Source organism: Pleurodeles waltl, chromosome 9, assembly GCF_031143425.1.
Source record: "Pleurodeles waltl isolate 20211129_DDA chromosome 9, aPleWal1.hap1.20221129, whole genome shotgun sequence".
Taxonomy (NCBI): Eukaryota; Metazoa; Chordata; class Amphibia; order Caudata; family Salamandridae; genus Pleurodeles; species Pleurodeles waltl.
The window spans coordinates 367,456,947-367,479,183 of record NC_090448.1 but is presented as its reverse complement, the minus strand read 5'-3'; positions in this window follow the sequence as shown (position 1 = coordinate 367,479,183).

The window sequence follows — 22,237 nt, the reverse complement described above, 5'->3', positions numbered from 1 at the left end:
CTTGATTTAATTAAATATGGAGAATAATAACATTGCCCTGGAAATCGGGAAGGATTCGAGTAATTATTAAGGATTTGGGTCAACGGGTTATGGTAAGAGTAGTGTACAGCATGAGGCAAAGATATATGTTAAAAGTTAAAGAGAAATGTGAAGGTTAAGGTGGTGTGGCTGAAAGGGATCGACCCCCCATACATAAAAAAATATAACAGACAGAAAAGTTGTAGGTAAATATTACAATAAAAGGGGTAAAGGGAAAATATTTCAGAAATTAACCTCAGAAATAATTAGAATAATACGCGCGATTAATACACAAAAAATGAAAAAATAAATAGGAGGCTCAGATTAATCTCCGAGAACTAACCAATTTACCTACCTTCCTCCCTCTCTCCCTCTTTTCCTTTATTTCAACTACTATCCGTTCCTCATTTTCATCCCTGTTCCCTGCCTCCACATCTTTTTACCCATCTCCACTAATTTTCTTGTTTTATCCCCCTAATCCCCATTTCTATGCCTCTCTGTATCCTAGTTAATCCCAGAGAACATTTAAAACGCAAGGAAACGATTCTAAACATAACTGACACATCCCACCATTACGGGTTCGCACATCTGGGAAACCTTGGTGACACTGCTTAACTCGGGGCGTAGCTATCAATAATGTAACCGTGCAAGGCACTAGGGCCACATTTGGGAGGGGCACAGGTCACCCAAATTCGTGGTTGATTTCTATTGCAAAACTCCACGGCGGGTGCCATATTTCCTAGCTTGCGTTAGGCCCGGCAGTGGTCCCCCCCGCCCCCCCCCCCCCAATTGAAAAGTAAAAATCATTGGTCCCCCCTCAGAACTTTTCACAAATATTTTATAAAGATGGCAATGTTTAAATGTGTCTAGACATATTTAAACATTGCAGTTAAGTACTGTTACCTTTTTAAAAATGCAATAACATGTTTTTGTTTAAAACAAAACACTGTTATCAATGTCATGCATCTTTTGGCCAGAGCCCGTCGCCTCCCCATGGGATCCCTTGAGGGCCCCCTAGGGGGCCCCGCCCCCCAGTTTGAAGACCCCGGTGTTAGGGGCTGTGAGGGCCTTGGTACGCCACTGTGAATGATTCAGCAGAAAGAGTCCGTCTGAAGTCTGGCAACGACTCTTGTGAGTAAGGTGAGTCTGGTGACCTTGAAGGATGAGAACATATTAGGCCATGTATCAGGTTTCCTAGTTATTATGCACAACAGCTATGGATATCTGAGCAATCTCCAGAAGACAACTGTGGGATACACATGCACTTTGATCACAGTTTTGCAGGAGTGCCAAGGAACATTGGGGGTACAGAGACAGAAGGCCAGGCATTGACAAGAGCAATCCAGAAGCCTGTAGGCATCTGTGATTGCAGCAATCAGTCCGCCATTTGATTCCTACACCAACGACTATGTAAAACTGCTGTAAACATCACTAAGCTGTGGACAACTTTCATAAACTCATAGGGCATGTTAAAAACAATGCACTGCATTGAATTGGAAGGGTGCTTAAGGATGGTTACTGCCCAGAGAAAATGTGGTTAAAGTGGAGGCATGCCTCTTTCTTCTGCATGGAAGGTCCTTTGCAGAAATCTCAACAAATTGTCTCCAAGCATTGTCTTTTAGTGTTTAACTATTTTTGAATTAATGCCTGTGTGAAAGTCAGCTGTATTTTGCATTGTTTGACAAAAGCACCATTACTAAAATTTCAATTTGTCCAAAGTACATTCCTCAGAGTGGGAAGAAAAATGGCGACATGTTGCAGGAACATGTCTAATGTCCGGGGTAACTCCTCACACAGAGCAATTGGGTAAAAAGCAGTCTTCTAATGTCTCCTTGCATGATCTGGACTCTGATTCTCAGCACAAAGAAGTGAGTGTCATACCCTTTTCTGGGTTCACAGTGCAGACAGGGACTGCTGGGCCCTGACTCAGTGGTGTAAGTCCCGCACCCCCAGTGGTTCTAGGTGCCCCCGAGCTCCAAGGGGCACCTCAGCAAAACTGGCAGGTGGTGGGCTGGGGAGGAGTGGGCCCTCTCCTCATACTTTTTAGGGAGGGGCCCTCAAGTTTTGTTACGCCACTACCCTAACTGGGTAATTGAGGTCGCTTGCTGCTGCGTTCTCGGCCCTGTCCTTCTAAGGCATTGTAAGCTGGGCTAAGTACAACCCTTTCTGTTCTTGACTGTCAGGATAACAAGGGCAAGTAGTCATACGCTTCCCAGGGGGGTAGTGTGCGGGATAAAACTCACACGTCAAACAATAGACACAATAAGGTATTGTCCAGCCCAGTGCTGGTCTTTATGGAAAAGAAAGTAGTTTAATCTCACAGTAGAACTCAGTACCGTACAGCTCAAAAAGACCACATACAAAGCTGCAGAATGCTGTGTTCTATTGTGAGGTGCTGCAATCACTTCAGTTCCCTGTAATCCCCGCCTTTTCCCGCTAGGAGCCGATCCATTATATTCCTGCTAATACTCTTCTTTATGCCTAAGCAGGATTAGGCTCAGGTATTGTTAGCTCAAATATCCTGTTCCAGTACTCAACACAGGTCAACATTTTATCATTTAATTATTGCCAAAATGATAGTCTCTACTTGACACGGTGGTTCGGCCCGTGCACCACTTGTCCCCTGGGAAACTATGCTCCATGGTTTACCTGAACAAATGATCTTGACAGTCCGCATGTACGGTGGGTGCAGCTGCACTATCTCTTCTTTCCAGTCTGAATTCTTTGCTGCAAGGTCACACCAGCAGTCTTCCCAGACAGTGTCAGAAAATGGCTTAGGGAAGTGGATATATATATACATATATATATATATATATGTGTTAAGGGCCAGATGTGAGAAGCCCTTTAGCATTACTTAATGTTCTGAATTGCTATTTGAGGCCATTAAGAAATGCTAAATAGGCTCTTCAAATGTACAAAGCCATTTAGGGAATCGCAAAATGACATTTCTACCTAGTAGAAATCGCATTTTGAGATTCCCAAATAGGAAATTGCAAATAGGGATTTCCTATTTGTGAAATCAAAGGCACATGTACAAAGCATTTCCTAAATGCAAAATGGGCATTTAGGAAATGCAATAGATGGTAACCATGTGCAATTTAAAAAAAAAGCCCTCAAAGATGCTTTTTTTAAAGTGTAGCAGAGCTCACGCATGCTCCTAGGGCATATGTGTGCGCTACATGTGGACCACTATTTTTGGAGCGCATCACAGGGTCCTATTGCCCAGAGCCACCCTTGGTTTTCCATTTCCCAAACAGCAAAAATGCAAAACCAACCCACTGGAACAAATGAAATGGGATTTTCTTAATAGCGATTCCCACTTTGTGGGAATCACTGTTAGGAAATTGGTAATTACATACATATCATTTTGCATTTCCTAAATATCAATTTCTATGGAGTCGCTATTTAGGAAACGCAAAATTGCATAATGATACATCTGGCTCCTAGTACCTAAAAAAAAAAGAAAGGTTAAAGAAACATTATAATTAGATATATTGTTCAGTTTTAAACTCTAAAAACCACTGAAATTCACCAGTTATAGTTAGAGGGTAATTAGCAGTGCATGACGAAGCCACGAGTTATAGTTACCACAGACCACGAGTTTTAGATACTTGAAATAATTCTAACTATGGTAAATTTCAGTGGTTTTTAGAGTTAAAAATTGAACATTTGCCCTAAGGATAACATATAGATGTACTTTGTTTTCAATACATACTATTGTTTACAGAAAAAAGGATTGATACATATTTTAACATATTTGTGCCTGGACTTTCATTTATGTGTTTGTTTGAAAATCAAATAATGAATCAATATAATTCTAATGTAATTTTTAAGAAGTCATATATACGCCATGCATTTGTTTGACACATTTTACATAATTGTTTTCACTTATACATTTTTTCATAGTGCATTGTTTCAACATGTTTAACAGTTTGTATTGTAATATATATTAATCATTATTAATATATACATTTGTATAGAGTATTCAATATATATTTTACAAATAATGTTGTATTTGTTAATTACATTTTTTAACACTCATACACATTTTTACACATTGGTTTATCATATACATTTAATAGTTTTATTAATTATTTTAAGCACATATTGATTCCTACAGGAACAACTTTATTGTTATTTTGCAGCCGTTTTTTTTTTACCTCTTTCTCTACTTTTTAGTCTATCTACATCATTGCTAGTTGATTTTGGTTTCTATCTGTTGTGGCTCCCTGTTGTTGCTCTATGCATTAGTTAATTCTATTTTAAAGTGAATATTTAAGGTCTTTTTGAGAAGGGGGTGTGTGGATAGGTGTAGTAAGTGTAAACTAGTGAATTAGTTTGTTCTGGTTGTGTACTTTAGTGCTTTAGTGTTTGATTGTCTTACAGTGTGAAGTAGTGTGGTTGGCCTTAATGTAGTATGTGTGGTCTAATTACTGTTAAATGTTATTATTATTATTATTGTTATTATTATTATTATTTTTATGGGACTAATGTTTGTAAAGCATTATTAGGTTATTTATATTGTGTTTGGTGTGTATGTTATGTGAGGGTGGGTTTTCCACAGGTATTTGAGTTACAGTTAAAGGTTTTCCTGAGTTTTGGATGTGTTTTTTTTAAAGAAAAATATGTTGGTTATATTTTAACCAACATTACTTTATAATTTCATTTTATTGCTCAGTTTTCCCAGAGCAGGTTTAGAATTTGTATCTGGTTCTCTAAGATTATGGATCATTTCTGTCAAATGATTTGTTCAATATTTCATGTTTTAATTTTTTCGGGTCTTTTTTCCTACTTTTGTGGATGTTTTGGGGAGTGAAAGAAGACCATGGGCACCAGCTACAAAAAATGAAAAATTGAGTTTAATTCTCAAATGTAGATCGGTAACGGTGTTCTTCTGAAACTTATTTCTTCCTATGTGTATATAAATGTATTATTGTATTTTGTATTTATATGTAGTAAAGGAATTTTTGGTGTCCAATTTATTTATATTTAATATTACTGGTTTTAGAACATGTATTTATTTTGAACATATACATTTATAATATTTTTTTTTAAATATTTATAAAGCGCATAGCTGCTACAGCAATGGAGCTTCCCAGTGCTGAGCCGAACAGAAGGTTGTACTACATCAGCTGGAAGCTAGAGAGGAAGCTAGAGAGGAGAATATCCAGAAACATCCAGGAAATACTTGAGAGAACAGAGCCATGACTTTAGAATTTTCGTGAAATTACAGTGATTCTCAGTGTTCCTGATGAGGAGAGGTAATGAATTCCAAAAAGCAGGGCCTATAGCTCGAAAGGAGCAGCCTCCGGCTCTTGCTCTCCTAACTAGAGCGACTATGGCCAGATTAAGGTCCGCTGAATTTAGGGAATGGGAGAGTCCATAAAGAATAATAAGATCAGACAAGATAGGAGCCCTTGGGAATGCAAGATTTTATGAGCCATGCACAAGGTCTTAAAGTAGATATGTTTCTCTACTGGAAGCCAATGCAGTTTGTGAAGAAGACCAGAAACAGAACAAAACAATGGGAGGGAAAATAGCATTCTGGCTGCAGAATTTTGGGCCAGCTGAAGTCTTCTAGTAACTGACTTATTGGTTCCCAGATTCACACTGTTGCAATATTCCAGCTGGGAAATAATTACTGTCTGCATAGTGGACTGTTGGATACTAGAGTAAAAACAAAATGCAAAAATAGGTTTGAGGCTCCTCAAAAGCCTAAATCAAGTGCCCACTTCTGACTTTTCTTGGGCATCAAAGGCCAAGGTGCTGTCCATGATGACTTCTAAATTTTTAATGGAAGATTTTGGTATATGAGGGATCCAAGTGAGGAAGGCCACCAGTGGCCCCCCTAAGAATGGGTATTATTACCTTGTAAGTTATATTTTTATTTTATTTGCATACAGGTGAAGTCAGTTGGCATTTACCCACTTTGCAACAGCTAGCAGTCCTTTTTTTAAAGTTAGCCCAGTCGAGCAAGGGATTATCTGTAAATGAGAGTACAAGCTGGGTATCATCAGCATAGGATATCAACGTCATTCCAGTAGATTTGATAAACTGTGCCAATGGCTGAATGTACATGTTGAACAAGGTAGGGCTCAATGAAGAGCCCTGGGAAATGCCATGCTGTAAAATATGTTGGTGGAACCTAAACGGGGGAGAGGTGACCTGGAACGAGCATTCAGGTAGAACAGACACAAACCAGGACAATGTCATCCTGTCTATGCCAATGCCCTGTAAGCGCTGCAATGGAATTCTGTGAGACACCACATCAAATGTGGTGCTCAAATCAAGTAAAGCCAAGGCTGATGAACGACCTTCATTCAGTGCACTGCGAAGATGCTTGGTCTCTGCAAGGAGTGCAGATTCTGTACTATGCCTTGGCCTGAAAGCATTTTGGGAGATATCCAAGATGTGGTTGTCATCCAGGAACCTAGGGTCTCATTACGAGTGTGGCTGTCCAAGGACCACCACACTTGCGGTGATGGTCGGACCGCCACAATCCTGGTGGTCCAACCACCACATTACAACCCTGATGCGTGGACAAGCCAGGAGACCGCTGTCCCCGCTAGGAACATGGTTACCGATGGGCTGACTGGCCCGCCAAACTCCTGCAGTCAGGTCACTGCCAGTGCGGTGACCTTCCTGCAGCCCCTATTAGCTGGCCCAGCGGGAAGTAGACCACAACATTGATGCCGAGTCCATGGGAGCCCCTGCGCTGCCCATGCCAAGTGCATGGGCAGTGCAGGGGCTCGCATTGGGCCCCCTGCACCCCGTCTCCACAAGCTTTTACATGGCAGGGTAACCGCCATGTAAAAGCTGGTGGAGAGGGGAGTCGTAATCCCCAGGGTGGCGCTGTATGCGGCGCGCCCTGGTCGATTAGGACCGCCAGCAGTGCCAGTGGTGGAAAACTGGTGGTGCTGGCGGTTTGACCATGCCGGTGAATTCAAGCTAGCCTGGCTGATGAAGGGTGCTACCCTGAAACTGGTCCTAGGACGCTTGTTTCCAGTCCAGGGAAGACCTGGCTTGGCAGTTCGGGCTGGACTATTCCCATGGGAAACAGGGTCAAGACTGATTTGCATATAGCTGGGTCCAAACTGGAACGGCATGGGTTGCAAAAAAACGATGGATTTAGGCCCAGATCTTTGTACTAGAGGGGGTGAATGTTTGACATTGTTCAGCATTCCATCCATCACTTGTTCTTTTTGCATTTGTTGCCCCAAGTGGGAGGGGTATGCCCAGACGTGGGTCCCGTGCTCCCCATGCCACTGGAATCAAGCTAGCCAGGCTGATGAAGGGTGATACCCTGAAACTGGTCCTAGGATGCTTGTTTCCAGTCCAGGGAAGACCTGGCTTGGCAGTTCAGGCTGGACTGTTCCCATGGGGAACAGGGTCAAGACTGATTTGCATACAGCTGGGTCCAAACTGGAACGGCATGGGTGGCAAAAAAATGATGGATTTACGCCCAGATCTCTGTATTGGGGGTGAATGTTTGACATTGTTCAGCATTCCGGCCATCACTTGTTCTTTTTGCATTTGTTGCCCCAACTGGGAAGGGTATGCCCAGACCTGGGTCCCGTGCTCCCCATGCCACTGGAAGCAAGGTAGCCTGGCTGATGAAGGGTGATACCCTGAAACTGGTCCTAGGATGCTTGTTTCAAGTCCAGGGAAGATCTGGCTTGGCAGTTCGGGCTGGACTGTTCCCATGGGGAACAGGGTCAAGACTGATTTGCATATAGCTGGGTCCAAACTGGAACGGCATGGGTGGCAAAAAAATGATGGATTTAGGCCCAAATCTCTTTACTGGGGGTGAATGTTTGACATTGTTCAGCATTCCGTCCATCACTTGTTCTTTTTACGGCGGTTCAACCATGGCCAGACCGCCACGGTCATAATGTGGTGGTCTGACCTCCGCCAAAGCCGTCGAACCACCACTTTGACGGCAGTCAAACCACCACTGCGAGTCTGGCAGTCTTAGGACTGCCAGACTCATAATGAGGGCCTAAGCCCCCGAATCCTGTGATGGTAGCCTGCAACAATTTTCTCATGTTGCAGACAGCCAGTCAAGGTGCTTGCAACTATGGAGACTGATTCCAAAGGCAGCGAGTGAGCCCAAGGGGAAAAAAGCACCTTAGGCCAATCTGTTTTTAAAAATTGAGTTGGAGGGACTCCTGCAGACCCAACCATCAATATATAAAATATTTGGTTCATACTTTTTCAAAAACTATTGAATGGATTTATACCAAATCACAAAAAAGCCACCTTTTGGACCAAGATCTAGCTTCCTGCCAAATTTGGTATCATTCAGTTCAGCAGTTTTTGCAGTAGAGCTGCCCAAAAAAGTCTATTGGAAATGCATGGGGTTTTGTGTTTTGGTACCCCCCTTTTCTTGGCCCCCACTTGATGAATCAACCTGAAACTTTCCATGAAGATATTAGTCAAAAAACGAAAACAGTTTTGGAAAGTTTTGTGACAATGCATCAAACTGTGCCAATTTTTTTAGCAAACCAAAAAAGGTAGTTTCTATGGAAACACAGACCTAACTATAACTACCTAGTAGCGACCACCATTTATAAATATAAAAGGAAACACAGAACTAACTATAACTACCTAGTAGCGACCGCCATTTATAAATATAAAAGTATATGTATAAATGTGTATATATGTGTGTTTGTGTGTATATATATATATATATATATATATATATATATATATATACACAATACAGCAAGATACATAATATTGCAATCAGCAATGAAATTCAACAGGAGCCAACAAAAGCAAATTCAAATATACAAATATTCAAATATAAATAATTTTTCTATATAAGTGTATATAGAAAACTTATAAGTGTATATTGTCGGCGAAAATGCAGAACATCCCACCCTGCCACCGCAGAGCACACAAACTCCCCGCCCTCCAAATAATGATGCCCAAATCACCACGTCGGTCAGTGGAAGTCGAACGACCATTGGCGGTACAGACCGCCACGGCCAGCAATGGGACCCAACAGTAAGAATTGAACACATTGGCAAGTTTCAAACACAGAAAGGGAGATAAGGACTCTGGTGGACGAGATACTGAAGGTCGAGCCACAATTATTCGGGGCACAGGTCCAGCACACACCTATCGCCAGGAAGATGGAGTTATGGCAGACCATTGTCAACAAGGTCAATGCAATGGGACGCCATCCATGCAGGAGGGACAACATCCGCAAGAGATGGAACGACCTGCGCGGGAAGGTTCGGTCCATGGCATCCCGGCACAACATTGCAGTCCATAAGACTTGGGGAGGACCTCCAACAAAACCACCCGACTACACTGATTGGGAGGAAAAGGTACTGGCCATCCTGCACCCTGAGGGACTCACTAGACTCACTGGAGGAATGGACTCGGGTAAGTCATCTACAATTACCCCATATCCATCACACCTGTAACACATGCACCACCCCACCCCTCCAACATCCACCGGGACCACTACCCCACACAGGCCACAATCACGACATCCAGTGACCCTGCATTCCCACTATTCCACCAACAGGCCCACACACCTCCCCCTGTGCACAGCCACCCACCCCTGCAAGAAATCACAGAGGCACTACACCACCCACAATGCACCTCCACATTCTAAGCAAAATGCAATGGCAACCTCACAAAGGCACCCTGCATGGCTCAAAGGAGGAAAACCTGCACAAAACAGCCCAGTCCTGTGCACCCCATCTGATTATGCAATTGTAACAGACATGTCCATTCCCCCCAACAGGCACCACCATTCCCCACCAAACCAGTGCACGGGACACAGGCACAGGGGGCTAGGCCCAGTGGGAGGGCATCAGTGGCCCAGGGGGGAGGCCACAGGATGGATGCTGCAGCCCAAGACATGAGCTCTGAGGTCCTAGGAGCATACCACCATACCCAGGACAGATTGGCCCAGATTGTGGCCACCCTGGAGCAGAGTAAAAGGCTGCAGAGAGCCCAACACCAAGGGACCATGGAGCTGTGGAAACTACACAATACCACCATGGCCACCATAGCAGGTGCGCTGCTGCACCTTGTCCCAACCCAGCCTGAGACCCCCACAGACCAGGAAGCCCCTACTACAGGCCAAGATACAGACCGGCCAACAACAGCAGCAGCAGCACCTGGACGTGTACACCATCTGAGGACACACAGGAGACCTACACCTCAAACTGTACAAGCCAACACCAGGCACCCAAACGGTCCCTCAGGCCCAGACATGGCCCTGGAACACCTTCCAAAACCAAGGCCCCCTCTGAGAGTGACTCTGACAAGAACTGTCCTTCAAGTGTGCCACTTACCACCATCCACACGGTGCAATAACAACCCCAAAAACTGTAAATAACAGATGGACATATCACCACTGCCAACAAACGCTGAGACCATGTTGCCAATATGGACATCCGCCAGTAGCCCAATACCATCACTGTAAAGTGCACGATGGCATCACCTGACACCAAATAAAACACCTGTTCACCAATGTAAATGTCCCTTGTCATTATGTTGAATCAAATGGAAGTGTGCATGCAATTGTCTTTAAAATCATTTATTTATATCCTAATTGCAGGAATGGCACCCCACGTATAACATGGGGTTGTGCCAACAGAATTGTCAAACAAGTTGTCCATAATGTCACATGCCCCATGCAAACCTGGTCACAATGACAATGTCTATAGACCCAACACCCCCATAGAGGATAAGGCATACTGACAGTATGATGCTTAGACAGCAACAGCATCAAATAGTCCCACATTGTTACTGGAAGTACAGTTGAATCAGTTGGTTGCTGGAGTGTACATCTTCCCCCTCCTCATCATCACCATCACTCTCATCCCCTCTCTGAGGTAGCTGGACTGGATATACATCCCCCTCCTCCTCCAAGAGGGGAATCGATTTTCTCACAGCCACGTTGTGCAGAATGTAGCAGGCCACCACTATTCTACACACCTTTTCAAGCTCATAGGCCAGGGATCCCCCAGAGATATTGAGGCAACAGAATTTAGCCTTCAGGAGACCTATTATGCGCTCTATCACCCTCCTAGTACGTCCATGGGCCTCATTGTAACTCCTCTCTGCATCTGTCCCAGGATTCCTCACTGGTGTCAGGAGCCAACGCATGTTGGGGTAGCCAGAATCACCTGCAAAAGGGGGCAAAACAGGACTGTCACTGACAACCCTCAGTTGCAGACAGCCTGCCTGTCTGCTATGTGCCAAAAAGTGTCAGACACACTTACCTATGATCCATCCTCTGTCCCCTTGTAGTTGTTCCATCATGTGTGGCACACTGCTGTTCCTCAGCACAAAGGAATCATGGACTGATCCATGTGAGATATACTGGTCTGCAGTACACACCAATTGAATGTTCATGGAGTGAAAGTTTATCCTGTTTCTGTACACCTGTTCACTTACTCTTGGGGGGATGAGAGCTATGTGGGTTCCATCGATGGCACCCATCACATGGGAATGTTGGCAAAGGCATAAAAGTCTGACTTGATGGCAGGGAGGTCAGCACTTTGGGGAAACCTCACATAGGACTGCAGGTGTCGTACAAATGCATCCAGGAATCTGGACAGTATAATGCTAAACATTGGCTGTGAAAAACCTGCATTCATCCCCACTGTCACTTGAAATGAGCCCGTGACCAGGAAATGGAGTGCAGAGAGCACTTGCACTTCGGTAGGGATGGTATGCTGATTCCGATTAGGCGGGCTCAGTGCTGGATCCGGTAAGGCACAAAGTTCATGAATTGTACTACGGTTGAGTTTGTAATTGATACTGATGTGACGCTCCACCATGGTCCCCAAATCAACAAGTGGTCTGTACACCAATGGGGCCCTCCCTCGCCACATGGGTCTGTACCTAGGAGGATTTGAGAACACATATGAGGAACACACATACATCTGCCCAACATGTTAATTTTCAGCACTGCTGGTATACAAGTCGCTGACACATATGCATAGTAGGATGTTAAACTGGAGTGACATGTCCTCAATGATACATCAGGACTGTTGTGGTGAGTAAATGTATATTTGTTTATGCCTATTGGGTTTGGGGACATTAGGGCCTGCTTGGGACAAATGAGGAATTATTAACTGCTTAGTAATGGCCAAAATGTCTACCCCCTGTAATCCAGAAATGTTGTAGTGGAAGTGAACTCATACCGCTAGCGTTTGTCGTACAGGGCCCACCGCCGCAGAGCGTATGCCATCTCGTCACCCAAACTTCACTTGACTCCCGGATTACGTGCATGCAGGTACTCCACTGAGTGTGCTGCTGTGTCCTGCCTCTGGTCCTGAAAATGGCACGAGTGGCAGGGGAAAGGACCCCGGCCTTCACCACCGAGGACCTGGACAAGCTTGTGGATGGGGTCCTACCTCTGTACGCCAAGCTCTATGGTCGACCAGAGGTACAGGTGAGTAGGTGGATTAGGGGACATGGATGTGTGTAGTTGTGGTAGATGGCTGTAAACATGTGTGCATGTTTGACACTGTACAGTCATGGGATTCATGACATGCTACTTCTGTGAGGTCTTGTTATGCTGTTGTGAGTGTCCGTCCCATAGGGGACGTTTAGCCAGCTGTATGTAATGGGCATTGTCTGACCTGTGTGTTACTTTTTCTGTGTGTCCCATATAGATCAGCGCCCATCAGAAGAGGGGACTCTGGCATGCCATCGCCAGGGAGGTGCGGACCCAGGGGGTCTAAAACTGGTGTAGCACCCACTGCAGGAAGCGGTGGGAGGACCTGTGGCGCTGGGCGAGGAAGACCTGCGAGGCCCAGATGGGGAAGTCCTCCCAATGAGGAAGGGGTGCCTGTCGGGCACTGACCCCTCAATTCGCAGCATTCTGGCGGTGGTGTATTCGGACCTGGATGGTCGCGTGAAGGCTGCACAGCAGACAAAAGGGGGTGAGTACAGAAACCATTGTATGCCTCCTTGATGGATGTGTGAGTGTGCTGTAGTATGTATGCTGTCTAGTGGCAGGGACTCTGATTGATGTCCTTTTACATAATGGCCCCCATGGGGAGTTGGGTTGTAAGGGTCAGGTCTGCAGTACTTCAGGTCCTTCTGTGATGTTGGAAATGGCTGTAGAGCAAGGTTGTGGCCACTAGTCAAGGGCATAGCCATGTGTATAGCAGTAGGTGCTGCATGGTCGAATATTTGCAGGGTGGGTGTATGTGTGAATCAGTTATGTACCTGCATTCAACTATTTACAAGTGTCTCTCATGTTTTGTCTCCCCATCCCTGTTCTCCTGTGTTGTCTGTGTTCATCAGCATCATCTGGCGAGGGAGCTGTGGCACCGGCAAGTGGGGATGCAGCGGCCCACGGTTCCCCGGAGGCTGAGTTGTGCGACGCCAAGTGAACCAGTGGGTTGGAGGACGAGGGGAGTACCACGGGGGGGCAACTACCACTGGAGGTAGTGACTCTGATACCTCCTCTGATGGAAGCTACTTGGTGGTGGCGGACCCTAGTGGGCCCACCCATTCTGTGTGTCATCTTCCACCACCCCCCATACCATCACCGCCCTCCCATTTGCTCCCCACCGAGTTGACCATGCCTGCTCACCCAGAAGGGTGGGTGTCTCCTTCACCCCAGGCACCTCATCCCCTCCCCAGTCAGCTCTGCTGTCCTCACGGAGGAGGCTATTGACCTCTTGAGGACCATCTCTGTAGAGCAGACAACCATCGTCAATGCCATCCAGGGGCTAGCATCAGAGGTGCAGCAGACCAATGCCTACCTGGATGGCATTCACGGTGCCATGCCTGGCCTACAGAGAGCTTTTCAGGCTCTGGCCTCCTCTTATATGGCAGCCAGTTTCCCTGGTCATTCTGTCCCACCTCCAACTACCTCTGCCCCTTTCAGAACCCCACTCCCTTCACCCATCCCAAGCACACAATCTGACAGCCATGTACACACCTCAACACACAAGAGGCACACTGCAAAACACAAGCACCACACTTCCCACCGCAGGCATACACACAGCCAACATACAAAGGCACACACACCAACATCCACTTCCCCCAGTGTGCCCACCTCTTCCGCCTCCCTGTCTGTCACCTCTACATGCAAACTCACAGGCACTGCACCCTCATTCACTGTTGCTGACCCCATTCTGGCAGTCACCACAAAATCAGACATCCATTCATGCACCCCAGACACCACACCTGCACTCACCACAACGACTTTGGTTGACATGTGCATCACACTCACCAAACTTGCAGACACACAGACAACATACATTTACACTGGCAGCCTGTCTTGTCCCACTGTGTTCACACCCCTCCTCCCAAACCACTCAAATGTTCCAAAACACCCACCCAACACACATCCACCACACCTCAGCATACTGTACACTCACCTGCACCCACGTCACGCACACCTACACCTGTCACGATCACTCCCTCTAACTCCACTCTCATGCCTTCCTCCAGGTCCACCCCGATTTCCCCTAAAAAACTCTTCCTATCCTGTGTTGACCTATTCAAACCTACTAGCCCACCCCGTCTCGTCCCTAAGCGTGCCCACCTCCGTGCCCTGTCCACTCCTCCCATGTCACAGCCCGTCCCTGTCTGCCCTTCCCATTCCCGTGCTACCTCCCCTGTGAGCAAGAGACCCCGTGCTGACCCAGGTACATCTGCCGCACCTCAGTCCAAGGCCATTCCACCAGCTTCAAAGACCAGACCCACGCCCCCTCCACCTCCCAAACGTAAAGCCAAGCCCCCCTCCCAGTCATAAGTCCCCACCCCCACCACCCTCTGCCCCTGTTCCCTGAGGTGCCTGGATGCCCCATTGTTGCCCCTTTGAGGTGGAGTACCATTTCCAATTGTGGGAGTCAAGTTGGGGCCATTGGCCTTCTGTTGGACTTCTGTTGCTCATGGAGCTTAATAAAAGTTTGGGATGCCAGTGTTGGTTTTGGCACACTCTGGATCCGTGGTCCATCATTTCTTAGTGAGGGGGTGTTGTGCACATGTGTGTTGGTTGGGCAGGTTGTCTTGGTCTTGTGTCGGGTAAGTATCTCTTGCTCTGGGGTGTATGGCTTGTGCTGTTGTGAGGGGTTGTGGGTGATTTGCGGGGTCGGTGGAGTGGGTGGGTATGTAACTGTGCCCTTTCTTCCCTTGTTTAGTAGGTTGCGGTACTTACCGTTGTTGTCTTCGCCGGCGGTCTCAGTCGTGGAGGCATATGGCAAGGAGCAGGGCTGGCATGATTTACAACTCTCTCTCCATGTCTGCTTCGGCATGTTGTGTGAGCCTACGGTGAGTGTTTCCTTTTATTTGGTTCGTTTCCTCCTGGCGGTCATCTAGTGCTTCATTATTTGATGGGCGGTTAGGGCCTTTCCTTTGGCCTGTGGGTGGCCTCTGCCTTCGCTGTTGCCACTCCTCTGCTGGCAGTGAGTGGTTTTCAGGCTGCCTGTTTTTCAGGTGGTTCATAATTTGGCGGGCCAGACCACCTGACTGTTGGCAGTAGTTACAGCCACCGCCGGTGGAGCGGTGTTTACTGCCATGTTCATTATGAGGGCCTAAGTGTTTCACTACAGTCCTTGTGGCCCTCAGTGCACCCTTTATCCCCTCCATATGTGCCTTATGTGTGCCTAATGAGAATTAAGGCATAGCATGATACAGGTAGGGTCCAGCTGCATCTATTTACATGGAGGAAAATGATGTACTCAGCAGGAGTTGCAACAAAACAGATCATCACGACTTCTGTTGAGTACATAGGGGCCCATCAGATACATTTATATGTCCCCGTATAACACCTGCTCTCAGCAGCCGTTCAAAGTGCATGAAAAATGGGATTTAGGTATTTCTCATTTTTCCCAGAGGCTTGTACATTTGCCACCCAAACAGGTGTTGGGCCCCTCCTCCCATACTTGATGTATGGTGCACGCTTCAGGTTGTGTTGCTCAAAGCAGAGTTGCTCTATGCATGCATCACAACACTTTGTTATGTTTGTGCAGGGAAGATGGCACATCTGCCCTACCTCGGCTTCATTATTTTACGTTAGAATGGCAGCACTATGGTGGCGCTGGGCCTCTTCATACAGGCAGCATACGACATGTCCAGATCCTTAAACATGACATGCTGCAGTCAACCGTATCAGCACCTGTCATGCACATGCAACTTATGGAACACAGTATGGACATGGGATACTTACCAACTGCTCCATCAATCTCTATGCCCAGGTGATCCAAAAGATCTTGGCCGACATCCTGGCCATCCTTCTTTTCCCTGACATCATGAACTGCAAATGCAGTTTCCAGAATAAAAATGCACTAACACTACAACAACTACCCCAAATTCCAAACAAAGCATCCTACCCCAGACAAACACCCCACAATACAGTGACAGATACAGAACAATTACAATACAAAACACAGATTAAAAGACAAAAAATACACAACAGCTACAGGACACAAACAAAAACATTCCAAATACTCCGAATCACCAACAGCACCAGCTCCACACACCCTCACACATTCACAAACAATAAGACTGTGAAGTGAAAGTGAAAGTGGACTCACTGGACTCACTGTACCATGTATATGTCCTGTTTCATCACTTCCTTGGCCTTTACATCGCGTTTCCAGTCATGCATCATTTCTTTTGATGCATAACGGTCATGTGTCGATTTTTCCCCATTGTGCGTGAAAAGGCCTGTGGACATGCAATAGATGCTCAGGGGCTAGGCGTCTTTTTGCTTAAGATAAAAGTATGGTGTAGGCATATGCGTATACATTTTTTACACTTGACGGTCACGTGTAGATTTTTTTCCAGTTGTGATAGAAAAGGCCTGAGTACGTGCAATAGACGCTCAGGGTCTAGATGTCTTTTAGCTGAGGAGAAAAGTATGAGGTTTAGGCATTTGCGTCTATATTTGTGACCAATGACGGTCATGCGCCGATTTTTTCCCAAAGTGCGTGAAAAGGGCTTTGGACACGTGATAGACACTCAGGGGCCAGGCGTAATCTTTCTGCCATTGCAGAGTATAATTTGAGCCATTTGCATCATTAATTTTTGACGCATGACAGAAATGCGTGGAATTTTGCAATGTAGACCATGAATGCACCCATATTCACTTAACCTGTCACATGGGCTATGCAGCAACGTTGTAATTGTGGTATAGCTACATGTGTGTAACTATCCAGTCATATCTTTACTGTGACATTGGTATTTTGAACCTATAGGTTTGTTTATGTGTCTGCTGCATTCGATTACTTATACCTTGTGCATATGTGCATGTGTAGCTACACTTGTCCACATACGTGTTAGCACGTGTGTACTATGAGTGTACATATGTGTTTCAACACTTATTTGTGGGAGTACTACATTGTTATGTCTGATATACATGTGTGTTTACATTTTGGAAATATGTTGTTTTTTTAAGTGATTTTAGAATGTTTTAGTGGTTTAATAATTATATAGTATGCAAAATTTAATAGACTTAAACACAATTGTACACATTTATATCACTTTAGTACATAATATTTATCATTGATATTCTTTTGCATTTAAAAAATATAGTGATTTATTTAATATATGTATTTGAATTTATTTTAAAACTTCGGTACTTACACCATTTGTTAAAGTTATTATATAATTACATGTTTTGTATGAATTAAAAGATTTTATAAGCTAATATATTATTGTTAGCATATTTTATTTAATATTTATTACTTATAAATGTATTACATTTTTAAAAATTTTAATTTAACTATTCGGTAAAGTTATCATAATGTTAACGATAATTGTCTACATATATTTTCTTCAACAGTTTTTGTATTCAATGCTCATATACATGCTAAGTAGTTAAGGTGAATATTTTTCACCTAGTCATTTCTTTCCACATAATTTTTTTCTTGCAACATGTGTGTGTCTTTGAAGCATGCTACTCGGAAATTCATGCTCAGCAACTGCAAATGCTGCCATCTGCAATGTCCCAGGATACAGCACCCATGATGGGAAGTCCTCTTTGATTTATTAAGGGGTAATTTATCAAGGGCTTGCATCGGCCTTGCATCATGCAGTGTGACTGACGCAAGGGCGACACAAGCAGTAAGTCAAATGTATCAAGCAATGCAAGAGCACAACTTTGGTGTTTTTAGGCAATCGTGTTGTGCAACTGCTGTTCTGACTCTGGCTGTGTCACAGGAAATCATATATGCAGTCTAGGCATTGCTGTGTAAATGTCAGCACAACCGTAATGCAGTGGTATGTGTCAAGCAACGTGGAGCAGTGTTACGCAATGATAGGAATGCATCAAAATATTGTGCATCGCCAACACAGGTGTAGGAAATTATGCAGTGACTTTATAATAAAATTCTCACCATCACAGTACTCTTTGGCAAGCTCTACTACATCGTGGAGGTTGCCATATTGCAATTGGAAGTAGGTAGGAGGCAACCACATAGGCAGCGAAGAAGAAAGGTATGTGTATTCCATCAGTATAATAGGCAACGAAGAAGAAAGGTATGTGTATTCCATCAGTATAACCCTCACTGACCTCAGGAAGGAGGAGATCATCCACTTATACAGACTGAAGAGGGAGAGTATCATGGAACTTTTGGAGAAGATACTGCCAAAGTCTTCAGAAAGCAACTACAAGGACCAGTGCCATCCCAGCACACGTAAAATCAATGTCTGTTCTACACTTGTTGGCCTCAGGATCTTTTCAAACCAAATCTACACAATTGGCTGACATTTCATAAGGAGCATTTTCAGCATTTTCCCATCTGTGTTGGATGTCATCATAACATTTACACCCCAGTATTTTCTCTTCCCAAAAACCAGCCTACAACAATTAGCTACTAACCAAGGGTTACATAATATTGCTGTATTCGTTCATGTACTTGGTGCCATTTCTGCACACGTGTAATTTGTGCCCCCTGAAGTCACTTTGCACCAGTTCAGAATCTGCAAACACAATTATTCGATCAATGTCCTGGCAATAGTGGATCATAATGGACTGTTCATCAATGTCCTTGCCAAATATCCAGGAAGTGCCCATGATGCATAAATGTTTTGGAACAGGACCATCAATGAGCGGTTTGAGAATAGCAGACATCCGAATGGCCTTCTCATTCGTAAGGAGAGAAGATTATTTAATATATCAACTACATTGAAAAGTATGACAAAATAGATATCTCTATGTTTGTGTTTGGATCTGTGTTGTGCACAAAGTGGTAGTATTTCAAACATATATCCACTGCTGTACCATTGTGGGGTTATTTCACTGATTACACAATGAAGCAACACAGTGAGCAGTACTGTGTCATGTCACACTGTGTGAGAGGACAGATTCACATTATCTGCAATGCCTTAGATAACAACTGACAAATAATGTGGTTAATAAATATTTGCAACGGATAAATCAGATAAATGTTGGAGACTTGTTTAAGTGCAATTGTGTGGAAAATCAGGAATGCTGTAATGTTAAAAAAAATAGAGCAATTTTGCCTAACAAATCTTGTTATCCCAAGCATGTGTGTTGCATGTGGCAATATATATATATATATATATATATATATATATATATATATATATATATATATATATATATTTATAAAGTATTAGGAGGACAAAAGGAGAGTGCACATCAAAAATCAACTTCTGACATGCACTGAAATTGTAGTATCAAATCAGGAAAAATAAGGACTCGAGGTACAAAAGGGAATGCAAAAAGAGCACAGGGCAACAAACTTCTAAGTATTACAACATTCAAATTAAAATATACAAATAGATAATAAGTCACATTGACATTGTGTATTAATGGGATAGATAACTGAAATCCTTGCTCAACGTGCCTACATTTGCTCCTTCATTGTTTACCAAAGTGACATTATGAATATAGTGACTTACAAAGATATGAAACACCAGGAAATAATCTAGGTAAACAATTAACCAAGGTAAGGTATCACAGTGCATTTACAATTAAAATAAGAACCTTCACATGCTAAAGAGATGGTGTAAGAAGCAAGGCATAAAAGTACATATTCACAAACAAGGAAAATCCACATACATACGCGTATATACAAAACTTGTTGAGGACATGTCTGTAGTTCAAGGTTACTTATTTCAATATCATTCAGCCTCATATGAAAAGGGGCTACAATTCAATCCTATGTATCATTCTTAGTTCTTAAAGACAATTTACAGTGGAAAAACCTTTAGCTTATGTATGAAGAATCACAAATAAAGTTGCCAAGTAACATGTTGATTAATGGCTAATTTTACTAAGCAACTATCTATGCAAATTTATGTTAACTAATCCAAGACTGTACAACAGTTATGTTTATAGGCAAGTACATTGTAAGTAAAAAAGGTCAATTGTTTGTGTGAGTCATCAACTCTACCTAAATAGCTCATAATTTAAGTAAGATAATATTATCCAAAGTTGGCAACATTGCATACTTATTAAGTGAAATGTCCATATATAGCAGATGCAAATATTCTAACTTACAATACCAATCTGATTTATAAACATAAAAAGTAGTATGTTGATGTGTTGTATGTTTTACACTATTTAAATGAACCATATATGTTGAACATTCATGAGTAACACAATAGCCAACAATATCTAAAAACTATCAGCTTTAATTAGAAAAAACCTGCTCAAAAATTTGCCAAGGTACATATTAAACATAGCTAGTTATGTAAAAGTAACAACAAATCAATAATTGGCATTTACATTTTATTCATTTCTGGTGACCAAGGATATGAACTGCAGGCATTCATTATGACCCTCTATCAAAATGCACACACAAATGGCCAGAAAAATATAATTATGCTCTGACCAAAACAAGAAATGTTGGGTGCATGTTTGGTGTCCTAAAGTCCTGTGTCAGATGCTTGGATTACTCTGGTGGTAGACTACTGTACTCACTACCAGTGGTTTGCAAATTAATATTAGTCTGTGCAATATTGCACAACATATGTATGAAGGACAATGTACCATGGGAGCATGACTGTGCAATCTCAACTGAAGATGATGAGGATGATGAATCAGAAGCAAAAACGGAATGGCAGGTCGTGTCAGACATGACCAGATTGTAGCACATTTATTCACTTCATAGTTGTTAATTCAGCGTCACTTATTTTAGATTTGTTAGCTGTAACAATAAATATGTTTTCAAACACCTGCATATCCTAAAGTTTGTAGTCTTTAAACTTTTAAAGCAATGTGGACATAGGTGGTTATTACAACCCTGGTGGTCGGTGTTAAAGCGGCGGTAAGACCGCCAAAAGGCCAGCAGTAAAAAATTAACAATTACGACCGTGGCGGAAACCACCAACAAAGACAGCCACTTTAACACTGCGACCGCCACGGTGGTACAAACAAACAGCGCGGCGGTCACCGCCAACAGACAGGCGCGAAACAATGTACCGCCCACACTATTACGACAGGCCAATCCGCCATCTTTTCCGGGGCGGATTCACCGCAGATAAAAACACGGCGGAAACAGGAATCCCAAAGGGAAAACGCTCACCTGTACACACCCCACGAGGAACGAGGACGCCATGGACCCAGAACTCCAAATTCTACCTTCAATAGTATTCCTGCTCCTCTACCAGGAGCACGAACGCCGGCAGCGAAGACCACGGTGAGTACTGCACCTACGACACAGGGGAAGGGGGGAGCAAAAAACAGGGACACACACACGCAACACCCCTACCCTCACCCACTATAACACACACACTAATGCATATCAATACATCACAGTTACACCCCCAAAACCCCCCGGAAGAATGCAAAGACAATAGAAAATGATTGTAACCATTGTAATATATTAAAAGCAAGTAGGCAAAAATATATATATATATACACCATATACAAAATATATACCAAGCATAGTAGTCCAGGCAGTGCTCTAATAAAGTCCGTGGAACACTGGGACCACACGGTATGGGCGAGGCCCACACAAGATCCCCGACCATGACAGAGAGAACACTGCAAGGGCATCAGAGAGCAACTAAACAGGCACCTCAGGAGGAGGGAAAGGGGGGCACCTTAGCCGCTTGAGTGCACAATGCCAAATCCACGAGGGGGCCACATGCCCACTGTTCCATCCTGGGGAGTGCAAAGCCACAGTCTCTCAAGTCTATACAGTGGGTGGGTTGCCCACTGTTCAATCCTGGGGAGTGCAAAGCCACAGTCTCTCAAGTCTCTACAGTGGGTAGGTTGCCCACTGTTCAATCCTGGGGAGTGCAAAGC